We start from the raw sequence: 19,657 nt of genomic DNA, 5'->3' as shown, positions 1-19,657 counted from the left end.
CACCCGCGGAGATGTACAAATTGTTCTTCGGATTGCAAGAGATGCGTCCGGACTTGACCGAGGATGCTGGCCTAAGCTGCAATCGCCCGGATACTCAAGTAAGTAGCCCTGTGTCCGGACACATTGTCCATTTATTTATCATGGGTTTGCCTTTTAACCAGCTATCCCTTGGACAGGGGTGGATAGCGCAAGCAAAACTGATACGGTGTCCGGCCCCCCTCCCTGAGACCACGCCGGATCCCATGTTAGTCAAAATGTTGGAGGTTGCACCTTCGGAGGAGGGCGAAGGGGGGCACAGGGAAACTACCACCTCGGCCAAGGAGGCTTTCAGTAAGGGGGGAATCGAGAATCCCTCCTTCCAGGGGGAGAAGAGGACCGCTTCCGAAGACCCGGAGGCCAAGGCCTCAAAGCGGGGAAAGAAATCTGCACCGGAAGGTCCTGTGCCGGGAAGAGCCCCGGCCGCACCGTCTCCCCAGAGGAATCAGCCCTCCAGCGAGCCGTAAGTAAAAAAGGGGGAATTTTGTAATAGGGGACACCCCTACTTTATTTCTAAGGGTAACCGAAGTTTTCACCTTGTAGTTCGGATCTCAGCCCATCTCAGCAGAGCTCATCTTCGGGGGACCTTCGTCCGGAGATGATGGAGAGCGAAACGCCTCCATCTGCCGCCCCGTCGGGCGGGGCGGACGACCCTGAGGTGTCGTCACGGAGGGTCTCCCCGAGTACGGCGGGGCCGGGGAGTTAGGCACCCACTAGAGTACGGCCGGTGGAGCTGCAGGATTTGCTCAAGAGGGCGTCTATCTCAGAAGATCACCGCACATTAATGAGCATGGTGATTGAAAGGATCTCATCCGCCGAGAGCGGGTTGTATGAGGCCGTCGGAAGTTTGCTGACGGGGTTTGAGGTACGCAAAAAATGACATACCTTTTGACAGTTTTGCACATGGAGTGCGCCCTGTATAGATAGTAGCCCTCAGACTTGGTATGCTGTCGAAAGCGACAGCGTGCCGAGGATCATAATCTCAGTTATAGAATGTCACCTTTCCTATGCAGGTGGCAGAACATTCGGTGGCCAGCCGGACTGATGGAGTTGCCGAGCTGAAGAGGCAACTCGACGTTGCGGATGCGGACATCGCGCTGGTCAATAAATGACTTAATGAGTCACAAGGTAGGTGGTTGCTCCGCGGTCGCCTAGTAAGGGAGCTGATGCCCATTCCTTACAATTTGTATGCTTGATGCAGATGGTGCCGCCGCTGTGGAAGACCTTCGAGCAGAGCTTGCTCGAGCCAAGGAGCAAGCCAGGAAAAGTGATGCGGTTGCCTCAAAGGCAGCGGAAGAGCTAAAAGCCGAAAAGGCTGCTCACTGCCGAAGTAGGGAGGAGATGGCCAGAATGACCGTGAAATTAAAAGATGCTACCGACCGCTATGAGGTTCTTGAAAGAGAACGCCGAGCGGAGCAAGAGGACCTGAAGAAGGCCGCCGCCGAAGCAAAGGATGCCCGTAGTGCGATGCGGGCTATGAAGGAGGAACTGCGTCAGGCCAGAGACATTGCGGCTGGAAAGCCCTTTCTGCTGCGTAGGAAGTTCACGGATCCGAAGTATGCTCAGTTGGGCCAATTCTGTGGTGCGGAGGATCCTTATCTGGATTTGGCGACGAGTGCGGCGGACGCAGTCGTGCACTTCCGAAGCCAGAAGGATCACGAAATAGAAGAGCTTTTCTGGTCTCAATTCCATAGTCCGGAGCGTTCACTTCCGTTGAGTGATCGGCTGGCTGAGTGGGCTGAGCTGAATAGATTGTCCGGACTTGCCATGACGGATGTGGTCGCTCATCTGTGGCCGGAAAGGACCAAGCCTGAGAGTTATTTTGGCTTGTTGCAGCAATTCCTTGGGGCGGTGCCGCATATCGAGGCGATGAAGCGGTCGGCATGCATAGAGGGTGCACGGATGGCTCTCACCCGTGTTAAGACATACTGGGCGAAGATGGATGCCACCGATGTTGCATCCCGGGGTTTGGACAAAAGCCGATTACCCGCCGAGCACTATTTTGAGGAAGTCCTGCAGGGCGCTCGTTTAATAGAGTCACAGTGCTCGAAAGATGTTATGTTTAAATGACATGTATGATTTCTGAGATCATGTTTATAATGTAACGGCTTTTTATACTTGTGCGTTCAAGTATTGAATTATCTCCTGTGTGGTCGTATATGTATGGATAACCTGAAAGATGGCAGTCTTTGGCTTCAGCCCCCACGCACATGGTGCAGGGGTGTTTGAAAAAAAAACGCTTTTTCACACTTAATCCAATGTCTTGGTCCTTTGAAGGAGGTGATAGCATAGCAAACTAGGCAACCGGACTATAATGCTTTATCACTTTCACTTAGCCATAGGAGCTCGATGGTGGGGCTACTATATAGCCCCTAGAGGCACCGCGCTCTCCGAACTCGGGGCGCGTATGTGCCTGACCGGGAAGCGGTCCTTCGTCAAAGCGAAGGAATTCTAAACATTCCAGTAGTCGATCGAGTGGTTGACCAGTCTCTCGCTATATCATGACAGTCAGTTTTCGGCTTTCTCTACTAAGGTGCTCGCCCGGCCTAACCGGGGCACAATCGCAGTAGTTCTCCTGGTGCCGCGTTAGCCGATGGAGCGGAACGTAAGGCAGCAAAACACAGGAGCCGGGCAAACCCAACATTTGACCAAAGACATGATTCGGAGCTGATGCATATAAGGCCTAACTCGAGACGCCGAACACTCCCTGAGGTATTCGGTCTTTATGATACCGGGCAGAACAATGCTCTAAGCCCCTAGTGTCCAGGTACGGGCGGGAACTTCTGATGCGGCCGATGCCAAAACGCCAGCCTCCTCCTCGGTTATGGTAGGAAACCAGGGGATGTGTATCAACAAGAGACAGTAAGAAAGGTTTACGCAGGGTCTTAATCTGAAAAGAATCCATGCAACGGGTCCCTACTGCACGTCTGCGTCTGTGTCTCCGTTGTGTTGTATCCTGGACGGGTGTAGCACGTGCTTCATCTGTAAAAGAGAAGAACTTAGTTTGAAAAAAAAATATCATGCAAAAGATGTATTTAAAATAAAGTATGATTTGGAAGATGAATAAAGTTGAGCTTTATTGGCTCTCATCGTTTATACATGCGGCCCCTTGTAAAGAGGTATGCGGCTGGGAAGCCCCTTGTTTATTTACGCCGGACTCGCCTAACCTTGTCCGAGGTCTGAATGACCTGTTTTTAGGGGCTTTGACCAACAAGGTCGGATTAGTGTGTGGCTGTCAAGGCAGTCTCACGTTTTCCGTGGTCGAGGAACACTTGGAGTTACCCTTTAATGAGATTATGCCGCGTGGACCGGGAATTTTAAGCGTAAGAGACGCGTAATGCGGTATTGCGTTAAAGCAGGCGAAAGCTTCGCGTCTCAGTAGTGCTTGATGGCCACTTTTGAATGGGGCGATATGGAAAATGAGCTTTTCGTGACGGAGGTTGTCGGATGAACCGAACACGACCTCTAGTAGTATAGAGCCTGTACAATTGGCGTAAAGGCCTGGCGTCACTCCTTTGAAGGAAGTGCTGCTACGGCGAATTTTGGTAGGGTATATCCCCATTCTGCGGATGGTGTCCTGGTATAGCAGGTTTATATCACTGCCGCCGTCCATTAGGACTTGTGTGAATTGTAGTCCGTTGATTATGGGATCCAATACCAAAGCAGTCCCTCCTGCATTTCGAACACTTCTGGAATAATCCTGATGGTCGAAAGTAATTGGGTTAAACATCCAATTTCGGGATTCTGCTGGGGTGGACCGTGCAGCACGTGTTCTAGCAGGTGCCGCACTATTTTTCCTTGTTATCACATGAAGTGAGTTTACTGTTTTGACTTCTAGTGGGAAAGTCTTCTGTTTTCCGGTGTGCTGCTTGTGGGGTTCGTCGTCTTAGCTTGGTGTGTCGAGCCCCTTGTGTTCGGCGTTAAGTCGGCCGGACTGCTTGAAGACCCAACAATCTCTGTGGGTATGGTTTGCAGGCTTCCCGGGGGTACTATGGATTTGACATATCCTATCCAAGATTTTATTTAGGTTGGATAGCTCATCACTGTTATCCTTAAGAGGCAGTGTTTTATTATTCGGCCGAGAGCTTTTGAACTCGGCGTTGACCGCCGTGCTATTTGGGCCATTTTCCTTATTCCGGCGCTGATCTTTTCTGCGTCGTGATTTTCCATTTCCATCCCTGACCTCGGATGTACTGGGGTCGCTGGTGCTGCATCTTGCCAGCCAGCTATCTTCCCCCGTGCAAAAGCGGGTCATGAGGCTTGTTAGTGCGGCCATTGTTCTTGGTTTTTCCTGGCCGAGGTGTCTGGCGAGCCATTCGTCTCGAACGTTGTGCTTAAAGGCTGCTAAGGCTTCGGTGTCCGGACAGTCGACTATTTGGTTCTTTTTGGTGAGGAACCTGTTCCAGAATTTGCGTGCTGACTCTCCGGGCTGTTGAGTTATGTGACTTAAATCGTCTGCATCCGGAGGGCGGACATAAGTCCCCTGAAAATTTGCTCGAAACGCATCCTCGAGCTCTTCCCAACTTCCAATGGTATTTTCTGGGAGGCTTTTGAACCAATGCCGAGCTGGCCCTTTGAGATTGAGGGGTAGGTATTTTATGGCATGGAGATCGTCTCCTCTGGCCATATGTACGTGTAGGATATAATCCTCAATCCAGACTCCGGGGTCTGTTGTTCCGTCATATGCCTCTATATTTACGGGTTTGAATCCCGCTGGAAATTCATGATCCAGTACCTCGTCGGTGAAACATAGTGGGTGTGCGGCGCCCCTGTATTTGGTTGTGCCGTTGTCTTCAAACACTCGGCGGGTTGTGTTGCTTCCTGGAGTCTTCTTTTTTGGCCCATAGATGGACCTGACCGGGTCATTCTTTTTGCGCGGATCTTTATGTGGATCGTGTGCCAGCTTTTGTGCGGCGCCCCTTGCCGCTCTTAGCCTATCATCTGGTCGTCTATCCGGCCAGGCGGCCTCTTTCTTTTTTGACTGTGGGGGCTCTACGGCCTCCTTGTCAAATTCGGGCAACAGCTTGCGCTTCGGGTAGCTCTTTGCCTGGTGACTAGCACCATATTTATCTGCGGTATTGAGTATTTTGCTCCATCTTATTCTGAGTGCGTCCTCCGCTGTTTTGAGCTTCCGCTTTTGCTTTTTCAAACATCTTGCAGTGGCGACGAGCCTTTTATAAAGGTTCTTATGCTCCGGTGATGTGTTCGGCGTGAGATCGTATGGGCTCTTGTTTTCGCCGGGGATGGGTTGCTTGTCCAGTTCATCCTGTTCGGATGGTTGCTTGGTGGCATGTTCGTCGTCCACTGCTTCGCCCTACTCTAGGGTCGGGTCAGTATGAGTGCCGTTTTTATTGAGGCGGGACTTCGGGCGGCGCTTGCGTCGCCGTTTTGGTTGTTTGTTGGGGGAGTTGTCCTTCGCCACGTCCCGTTGTTCCTCGTTATCGCTTCCTTTTGGTGTATCCACCATGTATACGTCGTGAGTTGGGGTGGCTTTCCAGTGCCCAGTAGGCGCTGGTTCTTGGTCGTCTCCGGCATCGTCGTCCATATCGTCGATGTCTTCGGAGTCGAAGTCTAGCATGTCGGTTAGATCGTCGACAGTGGCTACTAAGTGGGTGGTGGGTGGGCTTTGAATTTCTTTGTCGTCCGCATCCCAGCCGTCCTGACCGTAGTCCGGCCAAGGCTCTCCTGATAATGAGAGATACTTTAGCGAACTCAAGATGTCGCCGAAAGGTGAGTGTTGAAAGATGTCCGCAGCGGTGAATTCCATAATCGGCGCCCAATCGGATTCGATTGGAGGGGGTGCGGGAGGTTCGGAGTCCGGCACCTCGAAGTCACGAGCTTCAAGAGGGGCAAGGTCAGTGTTCGGCTCTATCGACGTAGAGGTTGCAGCCCCCGAGGCGGTGTCTAGCCACCCGTCCTCGATCTGCGCAGTCGGCTCCGAATTGAAGATCGGAGCGGACTCGTGTGCGGTCTCCAGGGTATTGTCCGGCTGCAGAGCTAAATCATGCCCATCGCGACAGTGCGGCGCGCTCGGTTGTGGCTCGAATCCATCAAAGATCAAGTCCCGCGGATGTCAGTCGTGAAGTTCAAACTTCCAAATCTGACCTGACGGCCAGGGGCGTAGCTTTCGATCTGCTCCAAACGGCCAAGCGAATTGGCCCGCAGTGCAAAGCCGCCGAATACGAAGATATGTCCGGGGAGGAATGTCTCACCCTGGACTGCGTCATTGTTGATGATCGAAGAAGCCATCGAGCCTATCGGTGACGACACAGAGAAACTCTCAATGAAAGCACCAATGTCGGTGTCAAAACCGGCGGATTTCGGGTAGGGGGTCCCGAACTGTGCGTCTAGGCGGATGGTAATAGGAGACAAGGGACACGATGTTTTACCCAGGTTTGGGCCCTCTTGATGGAGGTAAAACCCTACGTCCTGCTTGATTGATATTGATGATGTGGGTATTACAAGAGTAGATCTACCACGAGATCAAGGAGGCTAAACCCTAGAAGCTAGCCTATGGTATGATTGTTGTTCGTCCTACGGACTAAAACCATCCGGTTTATATAGACACCGGAGAGGGCTAGGGTTACACGGAGTCGGTTATAATGGTAGAAGATCTACATATCCGTATTGCCAAGCTTACCTTCCACGTCAAGGAAAGTCTCATCCGGACACGGGACGAAGTCTTTAATCTTGTATCTTCATAGTCTTGGAGTCTGGCCAACGATGATAGTTCGGCTATCCGGACACCCCCTAGTCCAGGACTCCCTCAGAGAGAGTTTATAAGAATACAATTACAGTGCGATGAACATGCACTTACATATACATGAAAAAAAAATATAAACAATTGAACATAGATAAATAATCACTATGATTGACACATTAACTAGGAAAAATTCAAAAACTTAAACATGGGAGTGAAGAAGACACAGGCAAATATATGGACACTGAAGAATTCAGACATTTTAAGATCTTTAGTTAGCCAAAATGACAAGCAAGTTTAGTTAGCCAAAAACAAAATAGTTTAAGGCAGACTACATTGCCGTTAACAGACACTTACATATACATGAAAAGATATACAAACACTTCAAAATAGATTAATTCATTTATTTGGTGGGAGGACAAATTTTTTTGATGCGTGGGAGGATAAATTCTTACTATGATGAAGACGCAGACACATCAACATACTTGGAAGAATTCAGACACTTTTAACATCGGAGTGGCAAATCGATGCACATTGAAGAATTCGGACATCTTAAGATCTGTATGGAGAAGACAATGTCAAACCGACACACAGGGAAGAATTCAAACACTTCAGCATAGATAAACTCTTGTTATGGAGAAGGCACATGCATACCAATACACAGGGAGGAATTTAAACACTAACATCGATAAATCTTTGTCACAGAGAAGATACAAGTACATCGATAAACACTTTCAGTTTTTCATATATAAATTCCGATTACGAAGAAGACAAAAGTTTGGAGTTTGCAGCTCCGGCTCCAGCGCGTGGAATCTGCAATTGAGAATCTTGCGCCTCTATTTTCTTGTGCAATTCCTCAAAGGATTCAGGTATCAGGTGGTACTCGTGAAACATGAGTCCCCTTGTCCACTCATTATGATGGCAGTATGTGAGAAGATGATGAGCAAGGGTGAAGGGCCGCACGGATGGCCGAATCCTTCTTGTGTCATGTATCTGGCAGGACGCCGATAGCTCCTCCGACACACCACTGGCTAGAGAGTGTAGCACGGCCGGGTAGAGTGGCAGAGAGAAATAAACCGAGTTGCCATGGATAGATGGCAGGTCCTTGGCCGAGACAGACAGGCATCGGTCAGTGTTGAGGAACAAAGCCCAGTTGCCAAGGCAGTTTACCGGAATCAGCTTCCGGAGGCTCAGGTCCACCTCAAAGATATTGTATTCGAAATTTTGCCAAAACTTGGCACTACGCTGGAGAGTTAGATGCTGCTGCACAAGCAGCATACGCCCACAGCACTCCACGAGGAGGTCGCAGGATGAATGGAGCTCATGGTGGGTCATGAAAGAAGTGTCCGGAGGGTAAACCATGACGACCCGTTTGGGGACGCACGACCCTGTCCTCAAGGTGGCGTAGAGCCGGCCTTGGAAGGGCAAGATGTTTGCGAGCTCCAGCCCATGGTGGCTGACCTCCCAACCTTGGTGGCCTGGCTGCGAGCAGAGCACCACGGGTGTACCGGGGAAATGAGCCACAACTGCAATGGAGGAGGTCTCGGGTACATCGCAGACGAAGGCGCTCATGGTGAGCATACAGCTGCGGTCCTTGACCGCCCGGTGGAAGGCGGGAGCGAGGGGCGGGAGGTCGACCGTGTCGGAAGTGAAGGGGTGGACCACGCGCACGGCGGTGGTGCGCTTGTGCAGCAGGATGACGCCATGTGGTGGCGGAGGTCGGGAAGGCTGACGCGCAGGCGCCTGGCTGTGCGCGTGTCGAAGAAGCTGATCCCGCCGTCCTCGTCCGGGGGCGCCGCGTCGCCGTTACAGAGCGCGACCCACCCGCGAGGGCGGAGGAGAGACTGCCGCACGCTCAGGTTGGCCCTGGCCGGATTGGATGTGCTGGCGCGCCAGTCGGAGCAGACGGCGTGGAAGGCGATGTAGTCCACCAGCCCGCCGTTGAACACCCGCCGGGCGATGAGGTGGGCTAGGTCAGCGGGGAGGGACGCCCAGCCGCTCGATTCCTGCCTGCAGGCGGCGAGTGGGGAAAGGATGGGCCTCTGCGCTCCCGTCCCGTCGTCTTCGTTGCAGATTGAGGCGCGTTTCTTCCCCATTCCGGCCGAATGTCACCGGAACGCGGTAAGGCAGAGTGGGACGGCGATGGCGGCGATGAGAGTGGGAAGCGGAGAAAGATTTCACCTGCCGGTGAGCCGCGCGTCGACGGCGCCGCCCTCGTCGCCCCCTTCACCCTGGAGGAGATAAGAGCATCTAGACGAATGCGAAGTTGATGTGCTCGGGCTATGGTGCCCTTTTTTTAAAATGGAAAACCATATTTAAAAGTTTAACAAAATCCGAAAATAATCAGTTTTGCTAGAACTCATCTACTCCCTAGATACATCCATTTTCGAGACAATTAATTTCGAACAAAGGGAGTAGATGAGATATAATTTGGTCTCGTTCACCTTTTATAGCCATTGAATGTGACGCTATAAGATGCGTGTGTGCTGACGTGGGTGCATCTGTTCTTGTTTTCAAAGTGAATGAGACCAAATTATATCTCATCTAGATGAGTTCTAGGTACTCCCGAAAATAATTCTGTGGAAACTTGGATGTAACTGCGGGGCGGCCCTCCCTCCCCTCGCCGCCTAGCCCCCGCCTTCCACTCCTCCTCCTGCCGGCTGGCGCGGCCGGGCGTTGCCCGCGCGGCGCCGTGGCGAGGCCGGTGGTGGCAGGCCCCTTCTTCCTTCCCTCACGGTTTCCCGGCTCGGGCGGTGGTCTTCGGCGACGGTGTGCCTCGACGGGTGGTGCCGCGGTGTAGATCGGGGCGCAGGCGTGGCGGCGATGGCGGTTGGCGTCGTGGGTTGGCCGGCGGAGCCTTGCAGTGAAGGAAATATGCCCTAGAGGCAATAATAAAGTTAATTATTTATTTCCTTATTTCATGATAAATGTTTATTATTCATGCTAGAATTGTATTAACCGGAAACATAATACATGTGTGAATACATAGACAAACATAGTGTCATTAGTGTGCCTCTACTTGACTAGCTCGTTAATCAAAGATGGTTAAGTTTCCTAACCATAGACATAAGTTGTCATTTTATTAACGGGATCACATCATTAGAAGAATGATGTGATTGACTTGACCCATTCCGTTAACTTAGCACTTGATCGTTTAGTATGTTGCTATTGCTTTCTTCATGACTTATACATGTTCCTATGATTGAGATTATGCAACTCCCGTTTACCGGAGGAACACTTTGTGTGCTACCAAACGTCACAACGTAACTGGTTGGTTATAAAGGAGTTCTACATGTGTCTCCGAAGGTACTTGTTGAGTTGGCGTATTTCGAGATTAGGATTTGTCACTCCGATTGTCGGAGAGGTATCTCTGGGCCCACTCGGTAATACTCATCACTATAAGCCTTGTAAGCATTGTGACTAATAAGTTGGTTGCGGGATGAAGTATTACAGAACGAGTAAAGAGCCTTGCCGGTAACGAGATTGAACTAGGTATGATGATACCGATGATCGAATCTCGGGCAAGTAACATACCGATGACAAAGGAAACAACGTATGTTGTTATGCGGTTCGACCGATAAAGATCTTCATAGAATATGTAGGAACCAATATGGGCATCTAGGTTCCGCTATTGGTTATTGACCAGAGAAGTGTCTCGGTCATGTCTACATAGTTCTCGAACCCGTAGGGTCCGCACGCTTAATGCTCGTTGACGATATAGTATTATATGAGTTATGTATGTTGGTGACCGAATGTTGTTCAGAGTCCCGGATATGATCACGGACATGACGAGGAACTCCGGAATGGTCCGGAGATAAAGATTGATATATGGGATAATAGTGTTTGGTCTCCGGAAGGGTTCCCGAATTCACCGGAAGGGGTTCTGGATGTTTCTCGAAATGTTTGGGTACGAGAACACGTTATTTGGGCCAAATGGGAAAGCCCACAAGGCTTTTGGAAAGCGCAAAAGGAAGTTTTGCGGAGTCCAGGGGCCATACGACAGGGTCCCTGGCGTCTGGGTCCAGACGTCGGGTACCCGGCGTCTGGACCCAGACGCCGGGTACCCTGGCGTATGGCCCTGGAGTTCGAGAAGGACTCTTGCCTTTCGGGTGAAACCGACTTTGTGAAGGCTTTTACTCAAAGTTTCGACCCCAAGACTCAACATATAAATAGAGGGGCAGGGCTAGCACCAAAGACACATCAAGAAACACCAAGCCGTGTGTCGGCAACCCCGTCCCCTCTAGTTTATCCTCCGTCATAGTTTCCGTAGTGCTTAGGCGAAGCCCTGCAGAGATTGTTCTTCACCAACACCGTCACCACGTCGTTGTGCTGCCGGAACTCATCTACTACTTCGCCCGTCTTGCTGGATCGAGAAGGCGAGGACGTCATCGAGCTGAACGTGTGTAGAACTCGGAGGTGTCGTGCGTTCGGTACTTGGATCGGTCGGATCGTGAAGAGTACGACTACATCAACCGCGTTGATAAATGCTTCTGCTTAGCGATCTTCAAGGGTATGAAGATACACTCCCCCTCTCGTTGCTATGCATCACCATGATCTTGAGTGTGCGTAGGATTTTTTTTTGAAATTACTACGTTCCCCAACAGTGGTATCAGAGCCTGTTTTTATGCATAGATGTTATATGCACGAGTAGAACACAAGTGAGTTATGGGCGATACAAGTCATGCTGCTTACCAGCATGTCATACTTTGGTTCGGCGGTATTGTTGGATGAAGCGGCCCGGACCGACATTACGCGTACGCTTACGCGAGACTTGTTCTACCGACGTGCTTTGCACATAGGTGGCTGGCGGGTGTCAGTTTCTTCAACTTTAGTTGAACCGAGTGTGGCTACGCCCGGTCCTTGAGAAGGTTAAAACAGCACTAACTTGACGAACTATCGTTGTGGTTTTGATGCGTAGGTAAGAACGGTTCTTGCTCAGCCCGTAGCAGCCACGTAAAATTTGCAACAACAAAGTAGAGGACGTCTAACTTGTTTTTGCAGGGCATGTTGTGATGTGATATGGTCAAGACGTGATGCTATATTTTATTGTATGAGATGATCATGTTTTGTAACCGAGTTATCGACAACTGGCAGGAGCCATATGATTGTCGCTTTATTGTATGAAATGCAAGCGCCCTGTAATTGCTTTACTTTATCACTAAGCGGTAGCGATAGTCGTAGAAGCAATAGATGGCGAAACGACAATGATGTTATGATGGAGATCAAGGTGTCGCGCCGGTGACGATGGTGATCACGATGGTGCTTCAGAGATGGAGATCACAAGCACAAGATGATGATGGCCATAACATATCACTTATATTGATTGCTTGTGATGTTTATCCTTTATGCATCTTATTTTGCTTTGATTGACGGTAGCATTATAAGATGATCCCTCACTAAATTTCAAGGTATAAGTGTTCTCCCTGAGTATGCACCGTTGCAAAAGTTCTTCGTGCTGAGACACCACGTGATGATCGGGTGTGATAGGCTCTACGTTCAAATACAACGGGTGCAAAACAGTTGCACACGCGGAATACTCAGGTTAAACTTGACGAGCCTAGCATATACAGATATGGCCTTGGAACACTGAGACCGAAAGGTCGAGCGTGAATCATATAGTAGATATGATCAACATAGTGATGTTCACCATTGAAAACTACTCCATCTCATGTGATGATCGGACATGGTTTAGTTGATTTGGATCACGTCATCGCTTAGATGATTAGAGGGATGTCCATCTAAGTGGGAGTTCTTAAGTAATATGATTAATTGAACTTTAATTTATCATGAACTTAGTCCTGGTAGTATTTAGCAAATTATGTTGTAGATCAATAACTCGCGTTGTTGCTTCCTTATGTTTTTGCTTCCCTATGTTTTTATATGTGTTCCTAGAGAAAACTAAGTTGAAAGATGTTAGTAGCAATGATGCGGACTTGGTCCGTGATCTGAGGTTTATCCTCATTGCTGCACAGAAGAATTATGTCCTTGATGCACCGCTAGGTGACAGACCTATTGCAGGAGCAGATGCAGACGTTATGAATGTTTGGCTAGCTCAATATGATGACTACTTGATAGTTTTGTGCACCATGCTTTATGGCTTAGAACCGGGACTACAAAAAATGTTTTTTGAAACATCACGGAACATATGAGATGTTCCATGAGATGAAATTGATATTTCAGACTCATGCCCCCTAAAAGATGGAGGAGAATTGCTCAACTAGTGAGCAAGTGCTTAGATTGTCTGAGTACTACAATCGCTTGAATCAAGTGGGAGTTAATCTTCCAGATAAGATAGTGATTGGCAGAGTTCTCTAGTCACCATCACCAAGTTACTGGAACTTCGTGATGAACTATAATGCAAGGGATGACTGAAACGATTCCCGAGCTCTTCGTGATGCTGAAATCGATGAAGGTAGAAATCAAGAAAAGAGCATCAAGTGTTGATGATTGACAAGACCACTAGTTTCAAGAAAAGGGCAAAGGGAAAGAAAGGGAACTTCAAGCAGAATGGCAAGCAAGTTGTCACTCCTACAAAGAAGCCCAAAGCTGGACCAAAGCCTTAAACTGAGTGCTTCTACTGCAAAGGAAATGGTCACTGGAAGCGGAAATGTCCTGAATATTTGGTAGATAAGAAGGATGGCAAAGTGAACAAGGGTATATTTGATATACAGGTTATTGATGTGTACCTTACTAGTGTTTATAGTAGCCCCTAAGTATTTTATACTTGTTCGGTTACTAAGATTAGTAACTCGAAACAGGAGTTACAAAATAAACAGAGACTAGTTGAGGGTGAAGTAACGATGTGTGTTGGAAGTGGTTCCAAGATTGATATGATCATCATCGTACACTCCCTATATTTTCGAGATTAGTGTTGAACCTAAATAAATGTTATTTGGTGTTTGCGTTGAGCATAAATATGATTAGATCATGTTTATTGCGATACGATTATTGATCTAAGACAGAGAATAAATTGTTATTCTGTTTACATGAATAAAACCTTCTATGGTCATACACCCAATGTTGATGATTTATTGAATCTTGATCATGGTGATACACATATTCATAATATTGATGCCAAAAGATGCAAAGTTGATAATGATAGTGCAACATATTTGTGGCACTGTCGTTTGGGTGATGTCGGTGTAAAGCGCATGAAGAAACTCCATAAAGATGGATTTTTTGAATCATTTGATTATGAATCATTTGATGCTTGCGAACCATGCCTTATGGGCAAGATGACTAAAACTCCGTTCTCCGGAACAATGGAACGAGCTAGTGACTTATTAGAAATAATACATACTGATGTATGCGGTCCAATGAGTATTGATGCTCGTGGCGAGTATCGTTATTTTCTGACCTTCACAAGATGATTTGAGCAGATATGAGTATATCTACTTAATGAAACACAAGTCTGAAACATTTGAAAAGTTTAAAGAATTTCAGAGTGAAGTAGAGAATCATCGTAACAAGAAAATAAAGTTTCTACGATTTGATCGTGGAGGAGAATATTTGAGTTACGAGTTTGGCCTTCATATAAAACAATGTGGAATAGTTTCACAGTTCACACCACCTGGAACACCACAACGTTATGGTGTGTCCGAACGTCGTAACCGCACTTTATTGGATATTGTGCGACCTATGATGTCTCTTATCAGTTTACCACTATCATTTTGGGGTTATGCATTAGAGACAGATGCATTCACTTTAAATAGGGCACCATCGAAATCCGTTGAGACGACAACTTATGAACTGTGGTTTGGCAAGAAACAAAGTTGTCGTTTCTTAAAGTTTGGGGTTGCAATGCTTATGTGAAAAAGTTTCAACCTGATAAGCTCGAACCCAAATCGGAGAAGTGCATCTTCATAGAATACCCAAAGGAAACTGTTGGGTACACCTTCCATCACAGATCCGAAGGTAAAATCTTTGTTGCTAAGAATGGATCCTTTCTAGAGAAGGAGTTTCTCTCGAAAGAAGTGAGTGGGAGGAAAGTAGAACTTGATGAGGTAACTGTACCTGCTCCCTTATTGGAAAGTAGTTGACCATAGAAATCAGTTCATGTGATTCCTACACCAATTAGTGAGGAAGCTAATGATGATGATCATGAAGCTTCAGATCAAGTTACTACTGAACCTCGTAGGTCTTCCAGAGTAAGATCCGCACCAGAGTGGTATGGTAATTCTGTTCTAGAAGTCATGTTACTAGACCATGATGAACCTACGAACTATCAGGAAGCGATGATGAGCCCAGATTCCACGAAATGGCTTGAAGCCACAAAATCTGAGATAGGATCCATGTATAAGAACAAAGTATGGACTTTGGTTGACTTGCTCGATGATCAGCAAGCCAAGTTAAATAAATGGATCTTCTAGAGGAAGACGGACACTGATAGTAGTGTTACTATCTAGAAAGCTCGACTTGTTGAGAAAGGTTTTCGACAAGTTCAAGGTGTTGAATATGATGCGATTTTCTCACTCGTAACGATGCTTAAGTCTGTCCGAATCATGTTAGCAATTGCCACATTTTATGAAATCTGGCAAATGGATGTCAAAACTGCATTCCTTAATGGATTTATAAAAGAAGAGTTGTATATGATGCAACCAGAATGTTTTGTCAATCTAAAGGTGCTAACAAAGTGTGCAAGCTCCAGCAATCCATCAATGGACTGATGCAAGCATCTCGGAGTTGGAATATACGCTTTGATGAGTTGATCAAAGCATATGGTTTTATGCAGACTTTTGGAAAGGCCTGTATTTACAAGAAAGTGACTGGGAGCACTACAACCTTTTTGATAAGTATATGTGAATGACATATTGTTGATCGGAAACGATGTAGAATTTTATGGAAAGCATAAAGGAGTGTTTGAAAGGAGTTTTTCAAAGAAAGACCTCAGTAAAGCTACTTACATATTAAGCATCAAGATCTATTGAGATAGATCAAGACGCTTGATAAAATTTTCAATTAGTACATACCTTGACAAGATTTTGAAGTAGTTCAAAATGGAACAGTCAAAGAAAGAGTTCTTGCCTGTGATGGAAAGGAGTGAAGTTGAGTAAGACTCAAAACCCGACCATGGCAGAAAATAGAAAGAGAATGTAAAGTCATTCCCTATGCCTCAGTCATAGGTTCTATAAAGTATGTTATGATGTGTACCAGACCTATTATATACCTTGCTCTGAGTTTGGCAAAGGAATACAATTTTGATCTAAGAGTAGATCACTGGACAGCGGTCAAGAATATCCTTAGTGAGGACTAAGGAGATGTTTCTCGATTATGGAGGTGATAAAAGAGTTTGTCGTAAAGAGTTACATCGATGCAAGCTTTTACACCAATCCAGATGACTCTAAGTCTCAATCTGGATACATATTGAAAGTGTGAGCAATTAGCTAGAGTAGCTCCGTGCAGAGCATTGTAGACATAGAATATTTGCAAAATACATACGGCTCTGAATGTGACAGACCCGTTGACTAAACTTCTCTCACGAGCAAAACATGATCATACCTTAGTACTCTTTGGATGTTAATCACATAGCAATGTGAACTAGATTATTGACTCTAGTAAACCCTTCGGGTATTGGTCACATAACGATGTGAACTATGGATGTTAATCACATACAGATGTGAATATTGGTGTTAAATCACATGATGATGTGAACTAGATTATTGACTCTAGTGCAAGTGGGAGACTGAAGGAAATATGCCCTAGAGGCAATAATAAAGTTAATTATTTGTTTCCTTATTTCATGATAAATGTTTATTATTCATGCTAGAATTGTATTAACCGGAAACATAATACATGTGTGAATACATAGACAAACATAGTGTCACTAGTGTGCCTCTACTTGACTAGCTCGTTAATCAAAGATGGTTAAGTTTCCTAACCATAGATATGAGTTGTCATTTGATTAACGGGATCACATCATTAGGAGAATGATGTGATTGACTTGACCCATTCCGTTAGCTTAGCACTTGGTCGTTTAGTATGTTGCTATTGCTTTCTTCATGACTTATACATGTTCCTATGACTATGAGATTATGCAACTCCCGTTTACCGGAGGAACACTTTGTGTGCTACCAAACGTCACAACGTAACTGGGTGATTATAAAGGAGTTCTACAGGTGTCTCCGAAGGTACTTGTTGAGTTGGCGTATTTCGAGATTAGGATTTGTCACTCCGATTGTCGGAGAGGTATCTCTGGGCCCTCTCGGTAATACTCATCACTATAAGCCTTGCAAGCATTTTGACTAATAAGTTAGTTACGGGATGAAGTATTACAGAACGAGTAAAGAGACTTGCCGGTAACGAGATTGAACTAGGTATGATGATACCGATGATCGAATCTCGGGCAAGTAACATACCGATGACAGAGGGAACAATGTATGTTGTTATGCGGTTCGACCGATAAAGATCTTTGTAGAATATGTAGGAACCAATATGGGCATCCAGGTTTCGCTATTGGTTATTGACCAGAGAAGTGTCTCGGTCATGTCTACATAGTTCTTGAACCCGTAGGGTCCGCACGCTTAACGTTCGTTGACGACATAGTATTATATGAGTTATGTATGTTGGTGACCGAATGTTGTTCGGAGTCCCGGATATGATCACGGACATGACGAGGAACTCCGGAATGGTCCGGAGATAAAGATTGATATATGGGATAATAGTGTTTGGTCTCCGGAAGGGTTCCTGAATTCACCGGAAGGGGTTCCGGATGTTTCCCGAAATGTTTGGGTCCGAGAACACGTTATTTGGGCCAAAGGGGAAAGCCCACAAGGTTTTTGGAAAGCGCAAAAGGAAGTTTTGCGGAGTCCAGGGGCCAGACGCCAGCATCCCTGGCGTCTGGATCCAGATGCCAGGGTCCCTGGTGTCTGGGTCCAGACGCCGGGTACCCTGGCGTCTAGCCCTGGAGTCCGAGAAGGACTCTTGCCTTTCGGGTGAAACCGACTTTGTGGAGGCGTTTACTCCAAGTTTCGACCAAAGGGCTCAACATATAAATAGAGGGGCAGGGCTAGCATCAAAAACACATCAAGAAACACCAAGCCGTGTGCCGGCAACCCCGTCCCCTCTAGTTTATCCTCCGTCATAGTTTCCGTAGTGCTTAGGCGAAGCCCTGCAGAGATTGTTCTTCACCAACACCGTCACCACGCCGTCGTGCTGCCGGAACTCATCTACTACTTCGCCCATCTTGCTGGATCGAGAAGGCGAGGACTGGTACGTCCATTTTGCATCATGCTTTTATATCAATATTTATTGCATTATGGGCTGTCATTACACTTTATATCTCAATATTTATGGCTATTCTCTCTTATTTTACAAGGTTTACCATGAAGAGGTGGAATGCCGGCAGCTGGAATTCTGGCTGGAAAAGGAGCAAACATTGGAAACCTATTCTACACAACTCCAAAAGTCCTGAAACTCCACAAAACAACCTTTTGGATTTATTAAGAATTTATGAGCGAAAGAAATAGGCCAGGGGGCCCTCACCCTATCCAGGAGATAGGGGGGCGCCCCCCCTATAGGGCGCACCCCCTATCTCCTGGGCCCCCTGGTGGGCCTCCAGCGTCCATCTTCTGCTATATCATCACTTTTACCCAGGAAAAAATCGTGGGCAAGCTTACGGGACTGAACTCCGCTGCCACGAGGCGGAACCTTGGTGGAATCAATCTAGGGCTCTGGCGGAGCTGTTCTGCCGGGGACACTTCCCTCTGGGAGGGGGAAATCATCACCAACGTCATCACCAACGATCCTCTCATCGGGAGGGGGTCAATCTCCATCAACATCTTCATCAGCACCATCTCCTCTCAAACCCTAGTTCATCTCTTGTATCCAATCTTGTATCCAAAACCACAAATTGGTACCTGTGGGTTGCTAGTAGTTTTGATTACTCCTTGTAGTTGATACTTATTGGTTTACTTGGTGGAAGATCATATGTTCAGATCCTTAATGCATATTATTACACCTCTGGTTATGAACATGATTATGCTTTGTGAGTAGTTACTTTAGTTCCTGAGGACATGGGTGAAGTCTTGCTATCAGTAGTCATGTGAATTTGGTATTCGTTCGATATTTTGATGTGATGCATGTTGTCTTTCCTCTAGTGGTGTTATGTGAACATCGACTACATGACACTTCACCATTATTTGGGCCTAGAGGAAGGCATAGGGAAGTAATAAGTAGATGATGGGTTGCTAGAGTGACAGAAGCTTAAACCCTAGTTTATGCGTTGCTTTGTTAGGGGTTCATATGGGCCCATATGTTTAATGTTGTGGTTAGGTTTACCTTAATACTCCTTTTTGTAGTTGCGGATGCTTGCAATAGGGGTTAATCATAAGTGGAATGCTTGTCAAAGTTAGGGCAGTACCCAAGTGCCGGTCCACCCACATATCAAATTATCAAAGTACCGAATGCGAATCATATGAACATGATGAAAACTAGCTTGACGATAATTCCCAATGTGTCCTCGGGAGCTCCTTTATTATTATTAGAATTTGTCCAGGCTTATCCTTTGCTACATAAAGGATTGGGCCTCCTTGCTGCACCTTATTTACTTTGTTTACTTGTTACTTTTACTATTTATCCTATCACAAAACTATCTATCACCTACTATTTCAGTGCTTGCAGAGAAAACCTTACTGAAAACCGCTTATCATTTCCTTCTGCTCCTCGTTGGGTTCGACACTCTTACTTATCGAAAGGACTACGATAGATCCCCTACACTTGTGGGTCATCAAGACTCTTTTCTGGCGCCGTTACCGGGGAGTGTAGCGCTTTTGGTGAGCGGAACTTGGTAAGGAAACATTTATTTAGTGTGCTGAAATTTTCTGTTACTTGTCACTATGGAAACTAATCCTTTGAGGGGCTTGTTTGGGGTATCTTCACCCCAACCAGAAGAGCAAAGAGATTCTCCTCAACCTACTGAACCTT

At 46.9% G+C, this 19,657-nt stretch overlaps 1 long non-coding RNA gene across 1 annotated transcript; it reads right to left on the bottom strand.

Annotated features, from left to right (window-relative positions):
* Positions 1-7,167: 7,167 nt before the first annotated feature.
* Positions 7,168-9,014, bottom strand: LOC123115809 (uncharacterized). The gene is made up of 2 exons (XR_006456751.1): positions 8,918-9,014; positions 7,168-7,295 (listed from the first exon to the last, which is right to left on the bottom strand). It is a non-coding gene; the product is annotated as an uncharacterized lncRNA (long non-coding RNA).
* Positions 9,015-19,657: the final 10,643 nt, after the last annotated feature.

This window comes from Triticum aestivum, chromosome 5B, assembly GCF_018294505.1.
Source record: "Triticum aestivum cultivar Chinese Spring chromosome 5B, IWGSC CS RefSeq v2.1, whole genome shotgun sequence".
Taxonomy (NCBI): domain Eukaryota; kingdom Viridiplantae; phylum Streptophyta; class Magnoliopsida; order Poales; family Poaceae; genus Triticum; species Triticum aestivum.
This window is presented reverse-complemented; position numbering and strand designations above follow the sequence as displayed.